A 27672-nucleotide genomic window follows, 5' to 3' on the forward strand; every position below is an offset into this window, starting at 1 on the left:
TTTGCAAGTACTTTCTCTGAATCAAGCACATTGATAAATATTTCATGCAAATCTTCAGTAATGTATTTTAAAATTTTAACCATTTCTAGTAGCTTTCCGTTGACATAAGTCAATGATAACACTTATTTTCTAGGAGCATAGGAAATTATTTATCCCCAGAATCAATGTTATTCTTATTCCATTAAATCTTCATTAATCTATCAAAACAAGGTCTATGAACCTCAATTATTGATAAGATGATACTTGTTGTGCTTACATTTGTAATCTGTATTTTTTTTCTGGGAACTGTGATATGTTTGGCAGGGTTTCTGCCAGTGTATGATAATTCATCCAGATAAGTTACCCAAATAAGTTTTCACACTATTGTAAATGTGTTCAGTAGTGAACATGTGGGATAAGACACGATTATCATATAACTTAATCACAATGATCAAGATATGAAAAATGTTAATTATTGCATAAAGGAAAAGTGTCATGTATACAAACAGTGAAATGCAATTCAGCTGTTTAAAATTTTATTTAGTTATTTGGGTGCTTCTCTTATCCCTGGTGAAAAGTGTACTCAGTGGTGCTCAGAGCTTACTCCTGACTCTGAGCTGAGGAATCAATCCTGACTATTCTTAGAGGAACATATGCAGTTCTGCATAAAATTGGGAATTCAGTAATGTTAACTGCATGCAAGTCAAGCACCTTATCCTCTGTATTATCTCTATAACCTTTCAGCCACTATTAAAAAATGAAAACTTGCTCTTTAGGACAAAAATACTGAAGTGGTAGAGGATCATACTAAAATGATATAAATCAAAAAGTAAAAAAAAATGCCATAGTGAAAAACAAATACCATATGTTATTACAATACGGGGAAAACAAATAAAATTAACTCTTAGAGTCTGACAACACAATGGTCCTTTTCAGAGAGGAGGCTGGTAAAACGGGTAATGGTTTTTGTTTGTTTTTTTTTTTTTTGGTATTTGTTGGAACTAGAATCTTGATAGAGATCATAATTTACCCTTGATCTTGTAATACAAAACTATATACATGGAATAAATGCATGTAGTAATATATAGCAGGATATTACTGATTGTTTTAGGAGGAATTAATCTACTTTATATAATAATAGAAACTTACTAGGATTTTGGGTAAGCAGTAACCTCTACAGAATACTTTAAGGTGCACTCAATTTTCAGCTATTGGTTTCTTTCAGCTATTGGTTTCTTTCATTTTTTCTCCAATGATTTGAGTGTTGGCAAAGAATGTAATGATTCTGAGTAAAAGGAAAAGTCTTGCATAATTAAAAATGAAGAATAAGTATAGAAACATATCACTGAAGTGATAAGTTGCCTGCTTTATGTAGAAAGCACAAATCTAATAAGATGTATTTGTCACTTGATGTTGCCATTTGTGATTACATAGATTCGGTTTAGAATCCAAACTATGAGTACTAGAGATATACTTATAAAATATATTCTTATGCACATGTTCATAAAAAGTGGGGTAATTTAAAAAAATCTGACTAGAGTGACTCTAAATTGGTTCTAATTCATGCTACACTGTCATAAGTTTTCAATAAATTTAGAGATGATAAGACAAACCATCTCCATTTCATCTTACATGTGATCCAATCATATTTAAATCCCACAATTACAATAAGCCAAATTTACAATTTACCAAATATGTCTGGATGCCTCTTTAAAGGTACTACTGAAAGATAAAGTTAAAATTTGCTTTTCAGGCAGAACTTGAATTCCCTCTGCTTTCCCTTTCTGGGAATTCTGTGGATTGTGTCCATCTTAGTGCCGGCATTCAGATTTGACAATTCATTCTTCTGTGTACTATTGAGTTTGGGTTTTTCACACCCATACTTTCCAACTTATCAACTCTATATACTGTTTCTTTGTTCTAATAGTTAAGACATTGAGCTCTTTAACTTGGATATTGTATTTTGAAAACTTTTGTTTCTCTTTTAAACTCTTGATACTTTTTCTGACTTTGTTAGGTCTCATTTTGTTTCTCCATTGATTTTCTGATTTCACTTAAAATGCTTATAACTGCTGCTTTAATCTCCTCTTCAGGTAGGCTATTTAACTTCTACTTTATCTGAACTTTCCCTGGATTTCTGTTTTGATCCAACCATTATGAAAGTCGCTCCATTTCCTTGCTGGTTTGATCCTGAGAGTTCTCTGCTGTTGAGTTCTGATTTCCTTTACTGGGTAGGCCTTCGGGTTTTCAGACTGCAGGAGGGAATCCTGGGGGACTTACCCCCATGCTCTGCTCCCTGTTGCTTACAAACAGACACTCCTGTACCTATCTAGCTGACAGAAAGTCGCGTGCCAACACAGGGTGAAGCTGAGGAAGTGGAGAACAGGGAATTGACTATTGAGTCCCACTGACTTCGGCCTGCCTGGAGCTGCTAGTTCTTAGTAGAGTCGGAAAGAAGCCTGAAGCCTCCTGTCTATTAGGCTTGTTCTAGAGTTGGATTTTTCCAGCTCTGACAAGACCTTTCTGCATGGCTGAAAGCTCTGGCCTGGGTGCAGAAAGGAAGGAAGAAACCTAGTCCCAGAGAATTAGGCTGACATAGAGTTCACTGGAGAGAGAGGTGCCGGTCGCTCTCACAAGCCCCTCAGAGGCTAGGAAGATCACCCACCTGTGTTTTAGGGTGGGGTTTCTTGTGGGATCCAAGGATTCCGGAGATGCAGCAGCGGAACTGCATCTGCAGGCTTTGAAGTCTGCATCTTTGTGGGTTGACCCAACATGGGTCTTGATCTGATTTGTAAATTCTGCTGCCCAGCTGGTTCAGAGGCAAGCAGATAGGTAAAACGTCATCAACAAAGCTGAAGATTCGGACCTCCATCAGACAGCAGGTTATAGAAAAGTCCTTGGAGAAAGGGTGACGCTTCTCCGCTGACAGGAGTTGACAGAAAATATAATTGCCTCCCATAAAAGTTTCCTTCAATTCAACTGCTCTGAGAGACAGCCCAGCGGGTAGGGCACCTTCTTGTCCATGGCCCTTCTGGGTTTGATCCCCAAACCCACAGGATCCGTTGAGCCCACCAGGAGTGATCCCGGAATGCAGAGGCAGGAATAAGCCCTGAACATCCCTGGTTGCAGCCAAAATAAATAAGTAAATGAACACAGGAGATCAACAGAATGGATCCCGTTGCTCTGGGCTTTGACTGACAGGAAGCATGTTAGTTGAAGGCAATCCCCTTGCTGGCCCAGGATTGAACAAGAGGCTCTTTGCTCTGGGCCCTCCAGGTGATGTTTGGCTAACAGGACAGAACAGGGAAGTTGAGGGCTAGTTGGGTTCTGGTGATGCAGTGCGGTCCCTGGGGCCACCTCACCTGGCTATTTCCAGGGAGCAGCTGGAGAAGAATCCTCCCCTGACTCTCAAGCTAGCTCCCTGACCCTGATTGGTCCAGTTGGAGGAGTGGGAATGGTAGGTCTCTGTGCCCATTCACATTTCCCATGTTCTTCATTGTTTTTTTATTAAAAATTTTTTTAATAGTGAGACATCATGAGGTACAGTTGCAGACTTACACATTTTTGTGCTTCAGTTTCAATTATACAATGATCAAATACCCATCCCTCCACCAGTGCCCATTTCCCACCACCATGGATCCCAGTATCCCTCCCACCCCCCATCCCCCCATCACACCCTGCCTCTGTGGCAGGGCATTCCCTTTTGTTCTCTCTCTCTCTTATTGGGTATTGTGGTTTGCAAAAGAGGCAATGGGTGACAATCATATTTAGTCTATAGTCTACTTTCTGCATGCTTTTCCTATCCTGGGAGGATCCTCCCAACACCTTTATTTGGTGTTCCCTTCTCTATGTGACTCCCTTTCTCCCTAATATGTGTGGTTGGCCTCCAAGCCATGGAGTAAAATTCCTGGTACTAATCTTGGCCATTCTTAGGTGTTAGTCTTCTATTTTGTTACTTTATGTTCCCCAGATGAATGCAATCTTTCTATGTCTATCCCTTTCTTTCTGACTCATTTCGCTTAACATGATACTTTCCATGTAGTACCACTTGCATGTAAATTTCGTGACTTCTTCTTTTCTAACAGCTATAGTACTCCATTGTGTAAATGTACCAAAGTTTCTTTAACCAGTCATCTGTTCTCTGGCACTTAGGTTCTTTCCAGATTCTGGCTATTTTAAACAGTGCTGCAATGAACAGACGATTGCAGATGTCACTTCGACTATACTTTTTTGCCTCTCTGGGATATATTCCCAGGAGTGGTATTGCTGGGTCAAATGGGAGCTCAATTTCTAATGGACAACCAAATCAAACACCTGGAAATTAAACAACTCAATGCTGAACAATGAGTGAGTCAGGAACTAAGTCAAGGAAGAAATCAAAAGACACCTGGAAAACAAATGAGAATGAAGACACGAGCTACCAGAACGTATGGGATGCAGCGAAAGCTGTATTAAGGGTGAAACTTATAGCTCTGCAAGCATATCTTAGGTCTGTAGAAAGGATGCACATAAACAACTTGACCACACAACTCAAGACCTTAGAAAAGGATCAACAGAAAGAGCCTAAATCAGGCAGAAGGAAAGAGATCATAAAACTTAGAGCAGAAATCAATGACATGGAAACCAAAGAAACAATCCGAAAGATCAATGAAACCAAGCGCTGGTTCTTCGAGAAAATAAACAAGATAGATAAACCACTAGCAACACTCACAAAGAAACAGAGAGAGAGAACCCTACTAAACCGAATCAGAAATGAGAAGGGGGATATCACAACAGAAACCAAAGAAATCCAACAGATCATCAGAGACTACTTTGAAAGTCTGTATGCCACGAGACAAGAGAACCTAGAAGAAATGGACAAATTCCTGGACTCCTATAATCTCCCAAAGCTGAATCAAGAAGATCTGGAGTATCTGAATAGACATATTAACATCAAAGAAATCAAAACTGTAATCAAAAGTCTTCCCAAAAACAAAAGCCCAGATCCAGATGGATTCACTAGCTAATTTTTCCAAACATTTAAAGAGGACTACTGCCAGTCCTTCTCAAGCTTTTCCAGGAAATTGAAAAAACAGAAACTCTCCCAGTTTCTATGAAGCCCATATCTCTCTTCATTATTTTTTAAGGATGAAAAAATGTTGAGTAATAAAGATGTTCAGAGTTAGAAAACAGAAAAGATTTTCAGAACATATAACACAAAGAAACTGCAGCAGGGGAGAAACTTAGTTTAGGATTAATTTAAGCATGGCTAACTCTGTGGGGGATTTTAGAAAAAAAAACTGAGCCTTTATGTTACTTTTCAAACAAAGTACCATAGGATTCCCATTGTTTCCAGAGATGTCTGTCTGTTGAGGACACATTTCCTGGCTAAGATCGACATCTTGCATTCTTAGGCATGAGACCTCTGTCACTGTCCTTCCGTTGTTTATCTATTTACTCGTGCAGGCCCAGTAACTTCTCCATTGTGACAATTGTTACTGTGTTTGGCGTATCGAATACATCATGAGTAGCTTGCCAGGCATTGTCATGTGGGCGAGATACTTTCGGTAGGTTGCCGGGCTCTCCGAGAGGGGCGGAGGAATCGAACTTGGGTTGGCATGTTGGCCGCTAGCAAGATGAACGCCCTACCCACTGTGCTATCCCTCAAGCCCAGGCTTGAGACCTCTTGGTCATATATTTTTCCTTATACCCAAGCATTGCCCCTTTGTTTTTAGTCTTTTTGAACCCAAAGTCTGGGACATAATTTATGATCTTGGGAAATGTAAGCCTCCTCAGTTTCAAAATAAGGATTTTGAAGGAATGTTTGAAATATAGAATGGGGCCAGAAGAAATTAACCTGTTTGCAGCAGTGAACAAGGAGAAAGTGAGGCTGCTTCTTTACATCTCTTTTGCAGTTATTCTTTTTTTTTCCTTTTTTTTTATTTATTTTTTTACAGTTGTAGATTTACAATTTTTTTTGTGCTTGGGTTTCAATTATACAATGATCAGATTCCCATCCCTCCACCAGTGCCCGTTTTTCACCACCATGGATAATATCCCTCCCACCCACATCCCCCCATCCCCCCTGCCTCTGTGGCAGGACAATCCCCTGTGTTCTCTCTCTCCGTTTGGGTGCTGTGGTCTGCAAAAGAGGCATTGAGTGGCAAACATGTTCAGTTCATAGTCTACTTTCAACATGCATCTCCCCTCCTGGGAGGATCCTCCAAACATCCTTTATTTGGTGCTCCCTTCTCTATCTGAACTGCCCTTTCCTCTAGGATACCCCGCTGGCCTCTAAGTTATGGAGTAATCCTCCTGGTGCTGATCTCAGCTATTCTTGGGTATTAATCTCATACTTTGTTACTTTATATACCCCAGATGAACGCAATCTTTCTATGTCTATCCCTCTCTTTCTGACTCATTTCGCTTAGCATGATACTTTCCATATTGTACCACTTGTATGTAAATTTCATGACTTCATCTTTTCTAACAGCTACATAGTACTCCATTGTGTAGATGTACCAAAGTTTCTTTAACCAGTCATCTGTTCTTGGGCATTCAGGTTTCTTCCAGTTTCTGGCTATTGTAAAGAGTGCTGCAATGAACATAAAAGTGCAGATGTCACTTCGACTATACATTTTTGCCTCTCTGGGATATATTCCCAGGAGTGGTATTGCTGGGTCAAATGGGAGCTAAATTTCTAATTTTTTGAGAATCGTCCATACTGTTGTCCAGAAGGGCTGAACCAGTGGACATTCCCACCAACAGTGAAGGAGTGTCCCTTTCTCGCCACATCCACGCCAGCATTCGTTGCTTTTGTTCTTTTGAATGTGGGCCAGTCTCTGAGGTGTGAGATGGTTTCTCATTGTGGTTTTGATCTGCATCTCTCTGATGATTAATGATGTAGAGCATTTTCTCATGTGCTTTTTTGCCATTCGGATTTCTTCTTTGAGAAAATTTCTGTTCATTTCATTGCCCCATTTTTGGATGGGGTTGGGTGTTTTCTTCTTGTGGAGTTTAACCAGTATTTTGTATATCCTGGATATCAACCCCTTTTCAGATGTGAATTCGGCGAATATCCTTTCCCATTCTGTAGACTGTCTTTGTATTTTGGTCACTGTTTGTTTGGAGGTGCAGAAGCTTCTTAGTTTAAGATAGTCCCATTTATCTATCTCTGTTTTCACTTGCTTGGCCAGTGGCGCGACATCTTTGAAGATACCATTAGCTTCAATATCATGGAGGGTTTTGCCAACTTTATTTTCAATGTACCTTATGGTTTCTGGTCTGATGTTGAGGTCTTTAATCCATTTTGATCTTACTTTTGTACATGGTGTTAGGCAGAGTTCTGAGTCTATTTTTTTTGCATGTAGCCGTCCACTGATGCCAACATAATTTATTAAAGAGGCTTTCCTTACTCCACTTCACATTACTTGCACCTTTATCAAAGATTAGATGATCATATGATTGAGGGGAGATGTCAGTGTATTCAACCCTGTTCCATTGGTCTGCAGTTCTGCCTTTGTTCCAGTACCATGCTGTTTTAATTATTAGTGCTTTGTAGTACAGTTTGAGGTTCGGGAGGTTGATTCCCCCAATTTTCTTTTTCCCAAGAATTGCTTTAGCTATTCGTGGCGGCTTATTGTTCCATATAAATTTCAGGAGTGTTTGCTCCATTTCTTTGAAGAATGTCATGGGTATCCTTATAGGGATTGCATTGAATTTATACAATGCTTTCGGTAGTATTGCCATTTTGACAATGTTAAGTCTCCCGACCCATGAGCAGGGGATATCTTTCCATTTCCTCATGTCCCCTTTTATTTCCTGAAGTAACGTTTTGTAGTTTTCTTTGTACAGGTCCTTTACTTCCTTAGTTAAGCTGATTCCTAGGTACTTGATTTTCTGGGGCACAATTGTGAACGGGATTGTTTTTTTCATGTTGCTTTCTTTTCTCTCACTGTTTGCCTATAGGAAAGCCATGGACTTTTGGGTATTGATTTATAATCTGCAACTTTACGATACGAGTCTATTGTTTCTAGGAGTTTTTTGGTGGAGGTTATTGGGTTCTCTAAGTAGAGTATAATATCATCTGCGAATAGTGAGAGCTTGATTTCTTCCTTTCCTACCTGAATGCCCTTTATATCTTTTTCTTGCCTAATCGCTATTGCAAGTACTTCCAGTACTATATTGAACAGAAGTGGAGAGAGTGGGCATCCCTGTCTCGTCCCTTATTTTAGAGGGAAGGCTCTCAGTTTTTCCCCATTGAGGATGATGCTTGCTGTAGGCTTGTGGTAGATGGCTTTAATTATGTTGAGGAAGGTACCCTCTATACCCATTTTGGCTAGGGTTTTCATCATAAAGGGGTGCTGGATCTTGTCAAATGCTTTCTCTGCATCTATTGATATAATCATATGCTTTTTATCTTTTCTTTTGTTGATATGATGGATTATGTTGATTGATTTTCGAATGTTAAACCATCCTTGCATCCCTGGGATGAATCCTACTTGGTCATGGTGTATGATCTTTTTGATGACTAGTTGGATTCTCTTTGCTAGTAGTTTGTTGAGGATCTTTGCATCTGTGTTCATCAGGGATATCGGCCTGTAATTCTCTTTCTTTGTGGTATCTCTGTCTGCTTTTGGTATCAGTGTGATATTTGCTTCGTAGAAACTGTTCGGAAGTGTTTTTGATATTTCAATTTCGTGGAAAAGCTTAAAGAGCATTCGGGGTAAGTCCTCTTTAAAGATTTGGAAGAATTCACTAGTGAATCCATCCGGGCCAGGACTTTTGTGCTTGGGGAGACTTTTTATTACCAGTTCAATTTCCTTGATGGTGATAGGTCTGTTCAGGTAATCCAGGTCTTCTTGGTTCAGCCTTGGGAGTCTGTAGGAGTCTAGGAATTTATCCATTTCCTCGAGGTTTTGATGTTCCGTGGCATAAAGCTTTTCAATGTACTCCCTGAGGATCCTCTGAATTTCTGTAGTTTCTGTTGTAATGACCCCCTTTTCATTTCTGATTCGGTTTATTAGGGTTTTCTCTCTCCCTTTCTTTGTGAGTTTTGCTAGCGGCTTATCGATCTTGTTAATTTTGTCAAAGAACCAGCTTTTGGTTTCATTGATCTTTTGGATTGTTTTTTGGGTTTCCTTCTCATTAATCTCTGCTCTGAGTTTTATTATTTCCTTTCTCCTGTTCGGGTTGTGCTCCTTTTTTTGGTCCTTGTCCAAGCTCTTAAGCTGTGAGGTTAGGTTACTTATGTGTGTTCGCTGCTCCTTCCTGAGGAATGCTTGTAGAGCTATAAACTTTCCTCTTAACACAGCCTTTGCTGTGTCCCATAAGTTTTGGTAACTCGTGTTCTCATTTTCATTCGTTTCTAGGAATCTTTTGATTTACTCTTTGATTTCTTGTCTAATCCACTCATTGTTCAATAGTGCACTGTTTAATTTCCAGGTGTTTGATTTAGTTTTCTGTTTTTGTGTGTGATTTACTTCTAATTTCAGCGCATTATGGTCTGAGAAGATTGTTGATACAATCTCTATCTTCTTAATTTTATGGAGGCATGTTTTGTGGCTCAGCATGTGGTCTATCTTGGAGAATGTTCCATGTAAGCTTGAGAAGAATGTGTATTCAGCTTTTTGTGGATGAAGTGTCCTATATATATATATATATATATCTACTAAGTCCCTTTCTTCCATTGTTTCCCTCAAATGAAGTATGTCCTTGCTAAGCTTGAGTCTGGTTGATCTATCAAGAGGTGACAAAGCAGTGTTGAAGTCTCCCACTAATATTGTGTTGCTATTGATGTCTTTTTCCAAATCTATGAGTAGTTGTTTTAAGTACTTTGCTGGTCTCTCATTAGGTGCATATACATTTATTATTGTAAGTTCTTCCTGTTGTACAGATCCTTTGATCAATAAGAAATGGCCTTCACTGTCTCTTATGACCTTCCTCACTCTGAAATCGATGTGGTCTGATATAAGGATGGCTACCCCAGCTTTTTTATGGGAGCTGTTTGCCTGTAGGATTGTTTTCCAGCCTTTGACTCTGAGTCTGTGTTTGCTTTGACTATTGAGATGCGTTTCTTGCAGGCAGCAGAATGTTGGGTTCAATTTTCTAATCCATCCTGCCACTCTATGTCTTTTAATTGGTGCATTTAGCCCATTGACATTGAGAGAGATTATTGTTATGGGATTTTATCCCATTGTTCTGTTAAAATTTGGTGTATTTGAGGGACCTTTCTTGCCTTAAAGTAGCCCATTTAGTTGTTCTTGTAACCATGGTTTTGAGTCTATGAAGTTCCTGAGCTGTTGTTTGTCTGTGAAACTGTGTGTTGTTCCTTCTATTATGAATGAGAGTCTCGCTGGGTAAAGTATTTTTGGAGAGGCATTTATTTCATTGAGTTTTTTCACTATATCCCACCACTGTTTTCGGGCCATGAGGGTTTCATCAGAAAAATCAGCTGTGAATTTTAAGGATGCTCCTTTGTAAGAGATTTCTTTCTTCGATCTTGCTGCTTTCAGAATTCTGTCTCTGCCTAAGGTTTTGGTCATTTTGATCAGAATGTGTCTTGGGGTATTTTTATTCGGATTTCTTCTAGGTGGTACCCTTCGGGCCTCCTGAATGTGGTCACAAGTTTTCTTCAGCTCTGGAAATGTTGTAGCAATGATTTCTTTGCCAGTTTCTTCTTCATCGAGGTTTTCTTCCTGTACCTCTGGGACTCCAATAATCCTTATGTTACCCCTCTTGGCTTCATCACGATCTTCTCTTGCCATCTGTTCCCGAATTGTGAGTCTCTTTTCCATTTTCTGCTCTTTTCTGGAGAGTCTCTGAACTTCATCTTCGAGTTCACTGATTCTGTTCTCAGCAGCTGTTACTCTGCTGCTGAGGCCTTCCACTGAGCTTTTCAATTCGCCTACGAGATTTTTCAGGTCTGATATTTCTGATTGCATTTTCCTCATTTCTGCCTTCAGATCCTCTTGTCTTCTATTGGCATTGGTTTCCATTGTTTCTTTTAATTCCCTAAGCATGCTAAGTATCTCCCTTCTGAATTCCTTGTCAGAGAGGTTGTCTAACACTACAGTACTGTTGGTGTCATCTGGGCTAGACTCTTCAATATGAAAGTTTGGTGGGCTTTTGCGTTGCTTTGCCATTGTGAGAGGTGTGGTTTAGTCCTTCACGTTCACTGTTACTATTCTGCTTGATATGCAGTGTGAGTTAAGATAGGCTTACGAGTTATTGGCTACTGTGTTTCTAGTGGCTGAGCTAAAATAGAGAAGTTTCCATCTAAGAAGGTAGCTTATGGTTCCTAAGGCATATGTAGTGGGAAAATATTTCGAGGCCGCGTTAGCGGCCGCGGCTCCGGAAAGAGTCCCTGGCACTGGCGAGGAGTTGGGAACGTCTCCTGTTTGGAATTGGAGCCGTTCAGCTTTGTTTTGCCCAGAGCTGGGCCTCCTTGCCTGTCCCGCGCAGCTCAGGGGTTGAAAACCGACTGTCTAGGGGCTGGATCTAAGTGTGCATGCCCCGAAAGGGTTCCAGGCCCTTGGAGGCGGGCTGTACCTGTTTGAAATTGGAGCCGTTCAGCTTTGTTGCCCAGAGCTGGGCCTCCGTGCCAGTCCCGCGCAGCTCAGGGGTTGAAAACCGGCTGTCTAGGGGCTGGATCTACGTGCGCATGCCCAGAAAGGGTTCCAGGCCCTTGGAGGCGGGCTGTACCTGTTTGAAATTGGAGCCGTTCAGCTTTGTTGCCCAGAGCTGGGCCTCTGTGCCCGTCCTGCGCAGCTCAGGGGTTGAAAAAACTACAGTTATTCTTAACTCTTCTTCAGCTCTTGCTTCTTTAGCTGGCAGATCTTATTTCACTCTCTTATCTGATGCCAGTGGGGTCCATGTTGATGTGTGAAGTGAGGAGGCAAGAGGTGTCAGCCTCGAAAAGGGAATGTGATATATTCCCTCTAATCACCTCTGCCACCCAGAGTTGGGGAAACTTGGGACTGTGAGCCTAGCTCTTTGTGGGAAACAAAAGCCAGGCCTAGACCAAACCCAGGCCTTCCTGGCCCTCCCCTTTCCTCACGGAAACAAATTTCAGGACATGAGCACTGAAGTTAAAACAGTTTTATTTGGGAGTATTTGAAGAAGGCATGTGTTTGAGGGGAGAGAGATAGGAGAGAGAGAGAGAGAGAGAGAGAGAGAGAGAGAGAGAGAGAGAGAGAGAGAGAGAGAGAGAACATGGGCTTCTTCAGACTGGAGAGAGAGAGAGAGCCCCAATATGAAAATACACATCTCAAGAGAGGACACACAGGTCACACATGTGCTCAGACACCACATGCACTTGGCAACAACACATGAGCCACATGTGGGCTGGGGCAGTTTTGCGCACCCACCCTTTGTTCAGGTTGGCTTTTATAGGGTTGCTTCCAAATGACTTTAGGTAGGGCTTTCTACCTACTTAAAACTCTGTTGCTAGGGTGGTTGCCAAGGGGGAGAGTTGGGAGTAGCTGATAATCTTCTTGGCTATTCCTTTCCTGACCTTTGCTCCTTAGTTTTTAAATTAATATTTTCTCCATTCAACAACATGTTTTGAGCACTGGCAACTGTGCCAAGGATTAGAATTGTCAACAAGGTAAACCAGGCTCCTCCTTGAGCGGATGCATCTACCTTTAACACTCTGCTAGGATAACGTTGTGAGGTGGGGGGCACAGCAGGAGGGATGGGGCCTGGGGGAAGACAATGCAAAGTGTCCCCTTAAGACAAATTCTCTCAGAGAGGGGTCCAACCTCCTCCGGTCTGTACTGGCACCAGGTCTTTGATAGTTCCTGTGTCAGTGGGGTGGATTTTTTGTAGCCTTGAGGCTATTGGTTCTATTATTCTCTGGAAATTTATTACCATGGGGGCCCTTCCCTGTCTACCTGCCTTCCTGCTTCATATCCATTTAGTGAAACAGGACAAGTGGACAATCTTGTCTGTCACTTGATAAGATATCACAAGATGGGAACAGCTTTTAAGTGAGAAGTCTTTGAGTCAAGACTTTATTCCATAATGTGGATTAAGTGATACTCAATCAGTTTAAAGGTCTGAAAAATAGGGGGTATATTAAAATATGTAAAATTATATTAAAGTTTATGTAAGATTATATAAGAAGCTTCTGCACCTCAAAAGATATAATAACTACATTGTATTTGTAGTCTAGTTATTGTATCTTTTGAGGTGCAGAAGCTTCTTATATAATCGTACATAAATTTTAATATAATTTTTAATGGGAAAGGATATTTACCCAATACCCATCTGATAAAGGGTAGATATCAAGGATATACAAAGCAACAGAAACTTTCCCAATGAAGAAATCCGAATGGCTAAAAGAGAGAGAAAATGCTCTACATCACTAATCATCCGGGAGATGCAGATCAAAAACAACAATGAGATATAAGGAATAAAGGAATAAAAAAAAACGAGTTTTGCCATTCAGATAAAACAGATACTAGTGTTTTGCTATGATCCTTTCTGCCCTTTTCGACCTTCACATGCACACCCACACAGCAAATAAAGCATGCATTCAACCACGTCCTGCACGAACTCGCATGTCAATAAATCATGCACAGGTGCAAATTTGGTTTATAATATATAAATATTTCCTGTTATAGAGTCATACCACAATTTAAAAAGGAAGGATTTTTGTTTCTTTGTTCTGTTTTGTCTTTAGCCCACACAACAGTGCTCAGGTTTTACTCCTGTTGTGGGCCCAGGGATCATATTCTGGCAGGACTCAAGGGACCCTCTGGGGTGCTGAGAATTGAACCCAGATGGATATGTAAAATACAAACGCTCTACCTGCTGTGCTATCTCTCTGTCACCGAAGGGTAAGATTTATATCAATAAACATACACATTATTTACATTCTTATTAAAACAAATAATGCTATGATCAATATTCATTATATATGTCTCATAGTTATGACTGCAGAAACAATATTTAAATGCATAAAAATTTTATTTTTAGTACCATTTTATCTTAGAATTTCTTACCATCTTATTCCGAGTTTGCTCTTTTTAAAAGATGCTCATTGATAAATTGAGATATGGAAACTTAAGGGTTGCTGATTTAATCAGAGACATTTAGATTTTCAAGGAAAACAATTTAAGAGAGGAATAAATTAATTTGAAATACACACTAACATGTTAGGGTAATCTCTCAAATGTTTCACAACAGAAGCCACCATTTTTGCCACTGAGTAAGAATACAAATATGAGGTAAGAAACATGAGTTAGTGTAAAATGGAGTTGAGTTAATAATTTGTTTATTCTATACTTAGAGGAATTGGTCCGGATGACCGATTATAGATAACTACTATATTAGTGAGTAAAAATAAAAAGATTCTTGTTCTCAGAATGCATGGAACAATTTTTGAAGCAGTAATTTACGTACTTAACCTTTTGATTTACCTTAGTATGTTGCTTATGTAGTAAGATATCTTCTGATTAGCCCCTGGGGGAAATCCAAATTGTTAAACCATCATTATGAGTTGAATAAAAGTAAAACAGAAGATGAAGGAGAGCTGGTTTCTGACAGGATGGAATTAAAGGGCAGAAAGGATTTGGGTAAGAAAATAGAAAATTTTGTTGGATAAAACTAGGAAAATTTATACATTTATTATAGAAAAGAGAATAAAAATGGGATTTTATTCTGATCACTGTAATTATCAGTAATGGTCAATTGTAATTATTATAATTGAGAAAAATGAAGGAATCTGGCTGACACTCAGTCATTTAATTACTATGTTATGACCACATCATTTGGAAAGCTTTCATTTGCATTCATGGAGATGAATGATTTTTTTTTACTTAATGAGAAGAAAAGAAAGTTTCTTTGCTTTACTTGTATCTTACATTCTGCTGGAGAATTTTATCTCTGCAATTCTTTTTATACAGATGATATACATTTTGATTCAGAGGTATGGTGAGCTTTTTCCCTCTTTGTTATAAATTCTCTTCTGAGAAGAGGAGAGTTCCCACTTTGTGGTTTATCCTTAACTGAATAGCAAGCACTTGTTGCAAATCACTGAATTTTAACTCCTCAGTTAAAACGTAACACTATGTCTGTTTTTTGTTTAGAGAATTTATACTATACCTTATCAAAATAGTATAAATGAATAATAAATATTCACATTCATTCTGTCATAGTTTCATGAGAAGTTTATATATCACATTTTTCAAATAAAAAAACAGAGGAAAGAAACAGTTCTTTATGTTCATTTTTTTAATCTAATATTGATTTTTAATAAGGTCTAAATGTATTTCTTCTTATTCTTTTCACTATAACAGTGACATTAAAGAAATCACCTTCAAAGTGTTGAAATGGGCTGGAGCGATAGCACAGCGGTAGGGCATTTGCCTTGTGCGCAGCCGGCCCAGCCAAGCTGGGTTCAATTCCTCCACCCCTCTTGGAGAGCCTGGCAAGCTACGGAGAGTATCTCACCCGCACGGCAAAGCCTGGCAAGCTACCCATGATGTATTCAATGTGCCAAACACAGTAATAACAAGTCTCACGATGGAGACATTACTGGGCCCGCTCGAGCAAATCAATTAACAACAGGAGGACAGTGACAGTGACAGGTGTTGAAATATATTAATTTCTCTATATTTGAATTTGTAAATATTTATGTACACATTTACTTGTGTAACTATTCCTTATGAATTTCTACTTCTACTTAAGGGTTCCTTCTGGTTCTGTGCTCCAAAGTGACCCATGACAGTGCTCAGTGGACCACTTGTGGTAACAAGAATCATGGCAGGGATCAAACCCAGGTAGGACACAAAGCCATATACAAGGCGAACATCTTCCCTTCTGTACTATCTCTCTGCCCTCCAACACCATATTATTTGATCACAACAAATTTACAATGAATTTGAATACCATATGGAATTAACTTATTGTTAATAAATTAATATTAAAGATACATGAGAAACCCCTAAAGAATATTATATAATTTAAAAAATTAGTTAATAAGAGATATAAGCTGATAACTTTATAGAGTAAAAATTGTCATAACCTCAGTATTCATAAAACATATTAATGTGTTTTTATGCATTAATGATGAAGTACAAAGGAAAAAGTAGTACATTAAAACAAAACGTAAAATGGTAGCTAGACCCTTATCCTAGCTCTATAAATATCAATTTGAATAACTGTTTATATATGTAAATACTTTCCCAAGAACCAAGGATCCCAGGTGAAAGATGAAGTACAGAAATAAGAAGAAAAATCATTAAGAAAATGCACTAAAATGCACTAATAGAGATAGCACAGCTGGTAGAGCACTTGCCCAGGATGTGGCAGATCCAACAGGGTCACACAAGCCCACCAGGTGTGATCCCTGAGTGCAAAGCTAGGAGGAAGTCCTGAGCACTGCCAAATACAGCTAAAAAGAATCAATAAAAAAATCACTAAGAAAAAAAGAGTCATATGAACACTATCACCGTGATCATCACCTTTGCACCAAGGCAACGCAGAGCACCTGAAAGACCATCTCCCATGAAAAAACGAAAATCAGCACCCTGCATTACCATGCAACCCAGAGCTGGTTGACACTTGCACAAGGCCTGGGCTTGTAGCTCTCTCAAACTCCTGCACCAGAACCCTCTATTTAAATATCCTTCCAGCAAAAGACAGGATAGTCTCAGATGTTTTCACAATGTTTTCTATAAATATTTAGAAAGAATAAACACTGATCCTCTTCAAAAGCTGTATGTACAATAAAAATAACCATAAGTGATGAAAGGTTTATACACTGAAAACTATTGAATAAAGAAATTGATGAGACAAACAAGTAGACATTCCATAGTCATAATTAAGAGGATCTTTAAGGTCAAATTGTCTAGATTAGTTAGTCATCAATTAATTTAATAAAATTCCTATCAAAATACAGACTTTCTTCTTACAAAAGCAGAGAAAATACCAAAAATTTATATGCAGTTTCAACAGACTTCAGATTTTAGAAAAAGACTTGAGAGAGTAGGAGGGGAGGCATAATGCCTTTTACTCAAATCTATTCTATAGTTAGAGTAATCAAAGCAATTTAGGATTGGCATAAAAATAGAATCACATGATCACTTGATCACTTGCCATACCATTATTCATTGATTTGCTCAGGTGTGCACCAGTAACGTCTCCATTCGTCCCTGTCACATGCTAGTGTAGTCCAATGGCGTCTGCTTATTCTAGCAACACGAAGAGTCTCAAACCGATCATTCAGGGTCTTGACGAAGAAGTCTGACCATCTCGTAGGTGAGCGGTCACGCAGTCTTTTGACATCCCATGGAATCCAGTCGGTCACAGCTCTAGTCCAGTGGTGGTCTCTAAATCTCATTATGTGTCCACCCAATCTGATTTTTCGATGCCTGGGCAAACGAGACAGCATCCCAGATTCTTGAACATCGACGGAGGTCGGAACTCCAGATTCTTTCTCTCATTTGAGTGAAACATTATACTCCAAGCATAGCCCTTTTGATTCCTCTTTGGGAGACCCGAATAGTGTTCTCATCCTGTTTTCATAGGGCCCAGGTCTCTGAGGTGTATGTTAATGCAGGAAGAACAGTGGAATTGAAGAGATATGCCTGGAGCTGGAGGTTCTTCATGCTCATGTCTATTTCTTTGATGCTCTTGAAGGTGTTCCAAGCCACTCTTCCTCCTGCGCAACTCAGGTGCCAGGTCATTCATCATGTTGACTTCTCAACCTAGGTACACATAACTGTTGCATTCGTCGTTCTAGTGAGAGCGAATGGAACTTCAGGAATGAGATTGTTTCTCATGAACATTGTCTTTGTGACATTCAGCTGTAAATCAATCTTTCCACCCTCACGATCGAAGTCGTCAGCATTTGTGTGCTTGGCTAATTTTTGGTGTTATTAGAATGATGTCATCAGCAAAGTGGAGGTGGTGTAGTTGCCAACCGTCTATCTTCACTCCCATTCCTTCCCATTCCGGTCATCGTATGACATTCTCAAGGGTGGCACTGAAGAGTATCGGTGAAATGGTATCACCCTGCTGAACCTCTCTCTTGACATCAATGATTACTTCTTTGTAGAATGGTGAGATCCTGATTTATTGAGTTTGAATGCCTTGATTGGCTAGGACTTCGATGATTGCTTCCATTTCAACAGAATTAAAGGCCTTCTTTAAATCAATGAACTTTAGACAGAGCAGCATCCTGAACTCCCAAGAAACCTCAATGAGCTCGGTTATCGTGTAGATATGGTTAATGGTGCTGAATCCATTGCAGAACCTGGCTTGCTCATGTGGTTGTCCTTCATCTAGTGTTCTGCCAATCCTATTCAGGATGACTCGAGTGAACAGCTTGTTCACAGACAATAGGCAGATCAGGCAATAGTCACCAATGTTGTGGATGTCTCCCTTCTTGTACAGTAGTACAGTCCTGCTGGTTTTCACTGGGATGGAACCTTGCATTCAGACAGGTAGCGTGTGAAGAGCTGAGCCAGTGTATTGATGAGTACTGACAGCAGGTTCTTCAGGTGTTCAGGTCTGGCCTTTTATGGGCAAAGTGCTGTTTGTTTCTTTAGTGACAGAATGGCATGTCAGATTTCGGAAGGGAGAATGTTGGTAACGTCATTTCCATCCTGCGGAATTTGGTATGTGGGCAGGTGGATGTGGCTATCGAAGTAATCCAAGTAGAAGTCATGGGTAATCTTCTCCATTGCCATTCTAGAAGATGTGATAGATCCATCGGGAAGTCAGAGGGCAGTCATCTTGGTCTTGTAGTTGGCGAAGGTCAGGGGGGCGTCACCAATGCTTTTCCCATCTTCTGCCACATCTACCAGCACTGCTGCTCTCCTCTCTTTGAGGTCTTCCTTTGTCACTTCTCTGTGAATCAAAGACCAGTAAAATAGAATCAAAGCCCAGTAAAAGAGAATCAGGTTTTCAGAAGGTAACCCAACAATGCTTAACAAAGAGCCCTGATACTCAATAGGGAATTACTAGTTCTATAATTAACGATGGTGAGAATACTAGATATCTACATGCAGTGAAATAAATTTAAGTCCTACCATGTATTTTTATATACAAATGTGTGCATTTTATACATACACCTTGAGGTATCTATTATTCGTCCTGTAAAATAAACTTTTGTTGATAAAATGGGTTGACCTCGTACAGGTTTTATTCTAAAGAAAATTAATCAGAGATGATAAATACTTCATATTCTCAAACATGTGGAATATTTCTTAAAAAATAAAATAAGCCTTACTCTGGAAACCAAGATAAGAGTGCTACCATCAGGATGCTAAAAACAGAAGAAATATGGAGATGCTGGCTAAAGCTTCCAGTTAAAAGATAAATCACTTGGGGAAATCTAGTACACAGCATGATGGCAATAATTAACAAGTTTACCAATTTGACAATTAAAATTAGATCGTGAGAATTTTCGCCAGACATGCACAAAATGGTAACTATAGGGAGTGAAGAATGTATTGACTAACTTTGTTGTGATAAACGTTTCACATTATGTACAAATATAACATCATCTTGCTTAATGGTTTCAATCTGCATGCTATATGACATAGCTCAGCAAGCTACCGAGAGTATCTCGCCCGCACGGCAGAGCCTGGCAAGCTACTCATGGTGTATTTGATATGCCAAAAACAGTAACAACAAGTTTCACAATTTGTTGAGACGTTACTGGTGCCTGCTTGAGAAAATCAATGAACAACAGGAGGACAGTGCTACAGTGCTTTATGACATTATCTCAAAGCTAGAAAGGGAAAGAGTACCTCGTAAGATTATGTTTATATGATCATTACATAATTTGTGAGAGATTGTGCCTGTATATATTGGAGAAATAGAGCTGACATAATAGAAGCGTGAATAAATGGAGATGAGATTATTTACTTTTAAAATATTTTTAATTTAAAAAGATGTGGATGTACTACTTTGTAACTTAAAAATTAAGCATAATGAAAGAAAGCATACAATTTGTGAATATTTAGAGAATTATAAAATGTTTCTATAATTTCAGAACAGTAAGAACTCGTTTTATCACACATGTTAGTTGAATTCCCAAAGTCAGACACTGAATACCCGTTTGTGCTCAAGCAATTTGTCTGGGAAGGACATTATAAAATTCTTGGGTATTAGAAAGTAAAACAGGAATGATAATGAGTCAAACACAAGGTGTGCTAACAGCATATGGTCATTGTGATTTATTCTGATCAAGGGCCAAAAGAGAGAGGTCATTTATGCCCCAACTCTAGGCATTGAGATATTGATTGATTCTGGAGGGAAACATTAGCTACTCTTTTGGAAAGTAGTTCAATCCGGGATATCCAATCAATTTTAAAAAGCTCTCCTTTGAAATAATGCATGAACATTAAGTGTATGGGTATTTTCCTTCCTTGAAAAAAATGGGAAATTTAAGTATTGCACATGCAAAAATATGAACCAATAGACAAACTGCAATTTCTAATACATAAATTTATGCTTCTATCTCTGAACCTGAACCTGCTCAAGCAAATTGATGATTAATAGGAAGTTAAGTGATTAAGTGATCTCTGAACCTGATAACTGTCATATTAGATATATTCTTAATTTTATAAATTCATAATGGTTCCAATCTTTAAAGGAATCTTATTTTGTCAGATTTGTTTGTTTTGTTATTAGGCTCAATATATGTAATATTTTAAAATTTCAAATACATTTAAACGATTTTATATTTTCTTACTTTAAACTTTTCTCAAGGTGAAATGTACATTTCATCTTTTGAACTACTCTCAAATATGTGAAGGTGGTGGGACGGGCACAGAGGCCCAGCTCTGGGCAACAAAGCTGAATGGCTCCAATTCCAACAGGTACAGCCCGCCCCCAAGGGCCTAGGTCCCTCTCTGGGCATGCACAGCTGGAACCAGCCCCTAGAAAGCCGGTTTTCAACCCCTGATCTGCGTGGGACGGGCACAGAGGCCCAGCTCTGGGCAACAAAGCTGAACGGCTCCAATTCCAAACAGGAGACGTTCCCAACTCCTCGCCCAGTGCCAGGGATTCTTTCAGGAGCCGCGGCCGCTAACGTGGCCGAGAAATATTTTCCCACTGCCTATGCCATAGGAACCATAAGCTAACTTCTTAGATGGAAACTTCTCTATTTTAGCTCAGCCACTAGAAACACAGTAGACAATAACTCATAAGCCTATCTTAACTCACACTGCATATCAAGCAGAATAGTAACAGTGAACGTGAAGGACTAAACCACACCTCTCACAATGGTAAAGCAACGCAAAAGCCCACCAAACTTTCATATTGAAGAGTCTAGCCCAGATGACACCAACAGTACTGTAGTGTTAGACAACCTCTCTGACAAGGAATTCAGAAGGGAGATACTTAGCATGCTTAGGGAATTAAAAGAAACAATGGAAACCAATGCCAATAGAAGACAAGAGGATCTGAAGGCAGAAATGAGGAAAATGCAATCAGAAATGTCAGACCTGAAAAATCTCGTAGGCGAATTGAAAAGCTCAGTGGAAGGCCTCAGCAGCAGAGTAAGAGCGACTGAGAACAGAATCAGTGAGCTCGAAGATGAAGTTCAGAGACTCTCCAGAAAAGAGCAGAAAATGGAAAAGAGACTCACAATTCGGGAACAGATGAAGAGAAGATTGTGATGAAGCCAAGAGGGGTAACATAAGAATTATTGGAGTCCCAGAGGTACAGGAAGAAAACCTCGATGAAGAAGAAACTGGCAAAGAAATCATTGCTACAACATTTCCAGAGCTGAAGAAAACTTGTGACCACATTCAGGAGGCCCGAAGGGTACCACCTAGAAGAAATCCGAATAAAAATACCCCAAGACACATTCTGATCAAAATGACCAAAACCTTAGACAGAGACAAAATTCTGAAAGCAGCAAGATCGAAGAAAGAAATCTCTTACAAAGGAGCATCCTTAAAATTCACAGCTGATTTTTCTGATGAAACCCTCATGGCCCGAAAACAGTGGTGGGACATAGTAAAAAAACTCAATGCAATAAATGCCTCCCCAAAAATACTTTTCCCAGCAAGACTCTCATTCATAATAGAAGGAACAACACACAGTTTCACAGACAAACAACAGCTCAGGAACTTCATAGACTCAAAACCATGGTTACAAGAACAACTAAATGGGCTACTTTAAGGCACTAAAGGCCCCTCAAATACACCAAATTTTAACAGAACAATGGGATAAAATCCCATAACAACAATCTCTCTCAATGTCAATGGGCTAAACGCACCAATTAAAAGACATAGAGTGGCAGGATGGATTAGAAAATTGAACCCAACATTCTGCTGCCTGCAAGAAACGCATCTCAATAATCAAAGCAAACACAGACTCAGAGTCAAAGGCTGGAAAACAATCCTACAGACAAACAGCTCCCATAAAAAGCTGGGGTAGCAATCCTTATATCAGACCACATCGATTTCAGAGTGAGGAAGGTCATAAGAGACAGTGAAGACCATTTCTTATTGATCAAAGGATCTGTACAACAGGAAGAACTTACAATAATAAATGTATATGCACCTAATGAGAGACCAGCAAAGTACTTAAAACAACTACTCATAGATTTGGAAAAAGACATCAATAGCAACACAATACTAGTGGGAGACTTCAACACTGCTTTGTCACCTCTTGATAGATCAACCAGACTCAAGCTTAGCAAGGACATACTTCATTTGAGGGAAACAATGGAAGAAAGGGACTTAGTAGATATATACAGGACACTTCATCCACAAAAAGCTGAATACACATTCTTTTCAAGCTTACATGGAACATTCTCCAAGATAGACCACATGCTGAGCCACAAAACACGCCTCCATAAAATTAAGAAGGTAGAGATTGTATGAACAATCTTCTCAGACCATAATGCGCTGAAATTAGAAGTAAATCACACACAAAAACAGAAAACTAAATCAAACACCTGGAAATTAAACAGTGCACTACTGAACAACCAGTGGATTAGACAGGAAATCAAAGAGGAAATCAAAAGATTCCTAGAAACGAATGAAAATGAGAACACGAGTTACCACAACTTATGGGACACAGCAAAGGCTGTGTTAAGAGGAAAGTTTATAGCTCTACAAGCATTCCTCAGGAAGGAGGAGCGAGCACACATAAGTAACCTAACCTCACAGCTTAAGAGCTTGGAGAAGGACCAAAAAAAGGAGCACAACCCGAACAGGAGAAAGGAAATAATAAATCTCAGAGCAGAGATTAATGAGACGAAAACCCAAAAAACAATCCGAAAGATCAATGAAACCAAAAGCTGGTTCTTTAAGAAAATTAACAAGATCGATAAGCCTCTAGCAAAACTCACAAAGAAAGGGAGAGAGAAAACCCTAATAAACCGAATCAGAAATGAAAAGGGGGTCATTACAACAGAAACCACAGAAATTCAGAGGATCCTCAGGGAGTATTTTGAGAAGCTTTATGCCACGGAACATCAAAACCTCGAGGAAATGGATAAATTCCTAGACTCCTACAGACTCCCAAGGCTGAACCAAGAAGACATGGAATACCTGAACAGACCTATCACCATCAAGGAAATTGAAATGGTAATAAAAAGTCTCCCCAAGCACAAACGTCCTGGCCCGGATGGATTCACTAGTGAATTCTTCCAAATCTTTAAAGAGGACTTACTCCCAATGCTCTTTAAGCTTTTCCACGAAATTGAAATATCAAAAACACTTCCGAACAGTTTCTACGAAGCAAATATCACACTGATACCAAAAGCAGACAGAGATACCACAAAGAAAGAGAATTACAGGCCGATATCCCTGATGAACACAGATGCAAAGATCCTCAACAAACTACTAGCAAATAGAATCCAACTACTCATCAAAAAGATCATACACCATGACCAAGTAGGATTCATCCCAGGGATGCAAGGATGGTTTAACATTCAGAAATCAATCAACATAATCCACCATATCAACAAAAGAAAATATGAAAAGCATATGATCATATCAATAGATGCAGAGAAAGCATTTGATAAGATCCAGCACCCTTTATGATGAAAACCCTAGCCAAAATGGGTATAGAGGGGACCTTCCTCAACATAATTAAAGCCATATACCACAAGCCTACAGCAAGCATCATCCTCAATGGGGAAAAACTGAGAGCCTTCCCTCAAAGATCAGGGACGAGACAGGGATGCCCACTCTCTCCACTGCTGTTCAATATAGTACTGGAAATACTTGCAATAGCAATTAGGCAGGAAAAACATATTAAGGGCATTCAGGAGGGAAAGGAAGAAATCAAGCTCTCACTATTCGCAGATGATATGATACTCTACTTAGAGAACCCAATAACTTCCACCAAAAAACTCCTAGAAACAATAGACTCGTATAGTAAAGTTGCAGGTTATAAAATCAATACCCAAAAGTCCATGGTTTTCCTATACGCAAACAGTGAGAGAAAAGAAAGCAACATGAAAAAAAACAATCCCGTTCACAATTGTGCCCCAGAAAATCAAGTACCTAGGAATCAGCTTAACTAAGGAAGTAAAGCACCTGTACAAAGAAAACTACAAAACGCTACTTCAGGAAATAAAAGAGGACATGAGGAAATGGAAAGATATCCCCTGCTCATGGGTCGGGAGACTTAACATTGTCAAAATGGCAATACTACCGAAAGCATTGTATAAATTCAATGAAATCCCTATAAGGATACCCATGACCTTCTTCAAAGAAATGGAGCAAACACTCCTGAATTTTATATGGAACAATAGGCCACCACGAGTAGCTAAAGCAATTCTTGGGAAAAAGAAAATGGGAGGAATCAACCTCCCTAACTTCAAACTGTACTACAATGCAGTAATAATTAAAACAGCATGGTACTGGAACAAAGGCAGAACTGCAGACCAATGGAACAGGGTGGAATACACTGACATCTCCCCTCAATCATATGATCATCTAATCTTTGATAAAGGTGCCAGTAATGTGAAGTGGAGTAAGGAAAGCCTCTTTAACAAATTGTGCTGGCAAAACTGGAAAGCTACATGCAAAACCTGGGCTCATATCTCTGCCTAACTCCATGTACAAAAGTAAGATCAAAGTGGATTAAAGACCTCAACATCAGACTGGAATCCATAAGGTACATTGAGGAAAAAGTTGGCAAAACCCTCTATGACATTGAAGCTAATGGTATCTTCAAAGATGTCGCGCCACTGGCCGAGCAAGTGAAAACAGACATAGACAAATGGGACTATCTTAAACTAAGAAGCTTCTGCACCTCCAAAGAAACAGTGACCAAAATACAAAGACAGTCTACAGAATGGGAAAGGATATTCGCCGAATACACATCTGACAAGGGGTTGATATCCAGGATATACAAAATACTGGTTAAACTCCACAAGAAGAAAACATCCAACCCCATCCAAAAATGGGGCAATGAAATGAACAGAAACTTTCTCAAAGAAGAAACGCGAATGGCAAAAAAGCACATGAGAAAATGCTCTACAACATTAATCATCAGAGAGATGCAGATCAAAACCACAACGAGATTCCATCTCACACCTCAAGACTGGCCCACATTCAAAAAAACAAAAGCAACCGATGCTGGCGTGGATGTGGCGAGAAAGGGACACTCCTTCACTGTTGGTGGGAATGTCCACTGGTTCAGCCCTTCTGGACAACAGTATGGACGATTCTCAAAAAATTAGAAATTGAGCTCCCATTTGACCCAGCAATACCACTCCTGGGAATATATCCCAGAGAGGCAAAAATGTATAGTCGAAGTGACATCTGCACTTGTTTGTTCATTGCAGCACTCTTTACAATAGCCAGAAACTGGAAGAAACCTGAATGCCCAAGAACAGATGACTGTTAAAGAAACTTTGGTACATCTACACAATGGAGTACTATGTAGCTGTTAGAAAAGATGAAGTCATGAAATTTACATACAAGTGGTACAATATGGAAAGTATCATGCTAAGCGAAATGAGTCAGAAAGAGAGGGATAGACATAGAAAGATTGCATTCATCTGGGGGATATAAAGTAACAAAGTATGAGATTAATACCCAAGTATAGCTGAGATCAGCACCAGGAGGATTACTCCATAACTTAGAGGCCAGCCGGGTATCCTAGAGGAAAGGGCAGTTCAGATAGAGAAGGGAGCGCCAAATAAAGTATGTTTGGAGGATCCTCCCAGGAGGGGAGATGCATGTCGAAAGTAGACTATGGACTGAACATGTTTGCCACTCAATGCCTCTTTTGCAGACCACAACACCCAAATGGAGAGAGAGAACACAGGGGATTGCCCTGCCACAGAGGCAGTGGGGGGGTTGGGGGGTTGGGGGTGGGAGGGATATTATCCATGGTGGTGAAAAACGGGCACTGGTGGAGGGATGGGTATCTGATCATTGTATAATTGAAACCTAAGCATAAAAAATTGTAAATCTACAACTGTAAAAAAAATGGTAAGGGGAAAATAATATAAAATAGGAAGATAGGTTTTTTGATTTTGTTTATTAAATAGTTATGAAACACATAGAATAGACTTTAAAACACACAGAAACCTCAAAATAAAAACCTATTAATCTTTGTCTATAAAAAAATAAAATAAAAGTAGAAGTGGTAAAAGGAGAGAGAGAACACAAGGGTTTGCTCTGCCACAGAGGCAGGGTGAGATGGGAGGGATGGGGGTGGGAGGGATATTATCCATTGTGGTGGAAATGGGCACTGGTGGAGGGATGGGTATTTGATCATTGTATAATCGAAACTCAAGCACAAAAAATTGTAAATCTACAACTGTACCTCATGGTGTTTCACTAAAAATGAAAAATAAATTAAAAAAAAAGAAAAAAAAAGTGCTTGCCTTGCATATGGTAGAGTCGTCTAAATTGCTGCCACCACTATGGTCCCAAGAGCACTCCCAGGGGTCACTCCTGAGCACAGAGCCAGGAATAAGTCCTGAACATAGCTGGCATGGCCCCAATCCCACCCCTCCGCACCCATACCAAAGTTAAATATTATTTACATATCATTAAAGCGGTCGCCTTTAAAGACAACTGCTGGACTAGAGCTTTTACTGACTGGATTCCACGGGATGTCAAAAGACCGCGTGGCCGCACACCTACCAGATGGTCAGACTTCTTCATCAAGATCATGAACGATCGGTTTGAGGCTCTTCATGTTCCCAGATCGAACAGATACCATTGGGCTACATTAGCACACGACAGGGACAAATGGAGACGTTACTGGCGCCCGCTCAAGCAAATCGGCGACTAACGGGAAGTTAAGTGATAAAGTGATATCATTAAATAATAGCGATACCATTAATTTTGAGGAAACATCATGTCCAGTTATAAATATGTAAAACCAAGTTTGTTATGTGTTTCAGTGATAAACTGGTAAAGAGCTCATAGGATAGAGCGTCTCATTCCAAAGGGGTGAAAAAGGAAATATAAAAATGGTGATTATTTCTCAAGTACAGCTAAACTGTAGCGAGGAAACTCTCACTGGCTCTGACTCTAGAATCATCCTCTAGGGTTTGATACTTTGCCCTGCAGGACATTGGTGTAGTAGTACCACCTCTACAAGAGATATTTCCCTGGGACTGTGCAGGAACATGGTCACAACTCAAGGCTTTGGAAAATGGACCTGTCCCCAAAAATTTAGACCAAAAATATTGGACCTCCTGACCAAAGCAATATCCTTGATGATTTTTGTATCACTTTTAAAATCATTTCTCCCTCTTTTAGAATA

The sequence above is a fragment of the Sorex fumeus genome, unplaced genomic scaffold (assembly GCF_029834395.1).
Source record: "Sorex fumeus unplaced genomic scaffold, SorFum_2.1 ptg000131l, whole genome shotgun sequence".
Taxonomy (NCBI): Eukaryota; Metazoa; Chordata; class Mammalia; order Eulipotyphla; family Soricidae; genus Sorex; species Sorex fumeus.